At 41.8% G+C, this 2,580-nt stretch overlaps 1 pseudogene; it reads right to left on the reverse strand.

Annotated features, from left to right (window-relative positions):
- Window positions 1-1,221: 1,221 nt before the first annotated feature.
- LOC100246354 (AAA-ATPase ASD, mitochondrial-like) lies at window positions 1,222-2,257 on the reverse strand (annotated as a pseudogene).
- Between the last annotated feature and the right edge of the window lie 323 nt (window positions 2,258-2,580).

Consider the following 2,580-nt stretch of genomic DNA (forward strand, 5'->3'; position numbering starts at 1 on the left):
AGATGCTATGAATAAGTCAAAGTTGTGGATGATATGAACAATTCGGGATCCCATAAGCTCAGGCCTCTAGACGCTATGAACAACTTAGGGCTTTGGATGATATGAACGATTCTTGGTTTTGAACACAAGTCACTAAATGGTATGAACAACTCAGGGTTGTAGAGGACATGAACTACTCAAAGTTGTGATCTTAGGGCTCTAGATGATATAAACAGATCAAGTATATGGTTGACATGAAAAACTCCGGGTTGTGAGCTTAGGGCTCTAGATGCTATGAATAGCATAGACCTATGGATGAAATGAGTTGCTCCACATTGTGAGCTCATGGATTTGAATGCTATGAACTGCTTGACGTTATGAATGATATGAACGACTCAGGATCCTATGAGTTCAAGGATGTGGATGATATGAACGATTCTTGGTCATGAGTAACTCAGGGCTTTGGATGACATGAATGACTAAAGATCATGAGCTTAGGGCTCAAGATGCTATGAATAGCTCAGGGCTCTAGATTTTGTGAACAACTCGGAGTTCTGGATGATATAAATGACTTAGGATCCTGTGAGCTTAGGCCTTTAAATGCTATGAATAGCTAAGGGTTGTGGATGACATGAACGAGTCTAGGTTGTGAGGTTAGGGCTTTAGATGTTATGAATCGCTCTAGACTGTGGATAACATGAATGACTGAAGGTTGTAATCTCAGAGCTCTAGATGTGAGGAACAGTTCAGGGCTATGGATGACATGAACAACTCCGAGTCATGAGCTCAAGGCTTTAGATGCTATGAACAACTCAAGGTTATGGTTTAAATAAACTATTTTGGGTCTTGAGCAATTCTTGTTAATTTCAGTTTTTGTGCCCTTGCATTCAACTAATAATCCTGGCATTCATTATAAATCCTAAACTTACTCAGGGTTTTAATACATCCCAAATCGTAGTTGTAAGATATTATGTTTCAAACACCGAAGCCATCATGCCAACATACATGAATTACTTATCCTTCCACCCCAACACCCCGTTGCCCCACCTGGGCACAATGTCTTAAGCCCTAGAAAAGATCTTCAGAATTGGTCACCATATGCCTTTCCCATTAACCTTAATTACCAAACTATTAACTTGACCAATATTTCATAATTCCCATAAATTAATTCAGGAGGATAAACACAATCATAGTCTCTATTTATTCAAACACTAATAAAAATTAAACCCCACTTGCCAATGATCATCGGTCTTCTTTCCTAGTAGATGACTCCTTCTCTTTGCCTTCTTCCTTGACCTTCAACATTGCTTCTTCCTTAGCCATCTCCAATGCCTGACCCAGGCTCTTCAAGTTTGTTTTAGTATTAGCAACACTTATATTCTTACGCATCAAATGCTCAACAACATCAACTGGGGTCACTCTACTTTCCCTTAACAGCCTCTCGATCGTGTTGAACAAGTGGTGGGAATCAAGCTCCAGATAGTTCTTAGCCTGTACCTTGAATGATTCAAAGTTGCAATATGATAATTCGATGTGCTTGTCCATCCTTCCTCGCCAAATCAGAGTTGGGTCGAGCTTCTCCATGTAGTTCGTCGTGAACACTATCAACCTTTCCCCCTCGGAGGCAGACCAAAGGCCACCAATGAAGTTCAACAACCCGGAGAAAGTCACCTTGCTAGTTTTCCCTTCATCAGAGTCTCCTACCTTCGCTTTATCTTTAATGGGGTCTTTCTCTTCCTCCTCGGCCGCCTTGTTCTTCTTCATCTTCTTTCTCTGACCCATCAAGTCGATGAAGAAGTTGATGTCCTCAATCATAGTGATGGACTTGCTCGAAATCTGCATCAGCAACTTCCTTAACTCGGTGTTGTCACCGACCACCATTAGTTCAAGATCATAGATGTCGTACAACAACATATTCTCCATGGCAGCAATCATGGTAGATTTTCCCATCCCAGGAAGGCCATAAAGGAGGTAACCCTGCTTCCAAGATTTCCCAACTCTTGCATAGAAATCCTTAGCCTAGATGAAAGAAACCAAGTCCTCGATCACCTCCCTCTTCTTATCAACCTCCATGGCAAGCGTTCAAAAAGTTGCAGGGTGATAAAAAAACCACATGGCTCCATGTCAGCCAAAGTCTGTTATTGGTATAAAGCTTCCGTTGCCGGGTTCTGCCCTTAATCGCCTCCCTTACTGTCAAAACATGACTGAGGTACTCCGTGGTGATCAAATCCCGGTGTTTCTTATGGAAAGTCAGCAGGTAGTACTGTTCCTCATTCATCTGCTCATAAGAGGGGGAGGTCTAAGTTTCGGCTTTGATCGTGCTTAAAGCCCACTACAGCTTCACTCCCTCTAACTCATCTTCAACCTCTTCATGGTCAACAATGGTGAGTACCAGTGAGTTGTTGTTTTTGGTGGTGGTGAGTATTATGGAAGATATGATGAGATTGGACGGAATCCTGGACCATTTGCTAAGTTTTCATTGGAATGTGACATTGATGCTAGATATACAATGTCAGGCACTTCTCAATAGAATGGGGTTACAGAAAGGAGGAATCACACATTGTTAGATATGGGAAGGTGCATGTTGTCTAATTCCTCCTT

This window comes from Vitis vinifera, chromosome 19, assembly GCF_030704535.1.
Source record: "Vitis vinifera cultivar Pinot Noir 40024 chromosome 19, ASM3070453v1".
Lineage (NCBI taxonomy): Eukaryota > Viridiplantae > Streptophyta > Magnoliopsida > Vitales > Vitaceae > Vitis > Vitis vinifera.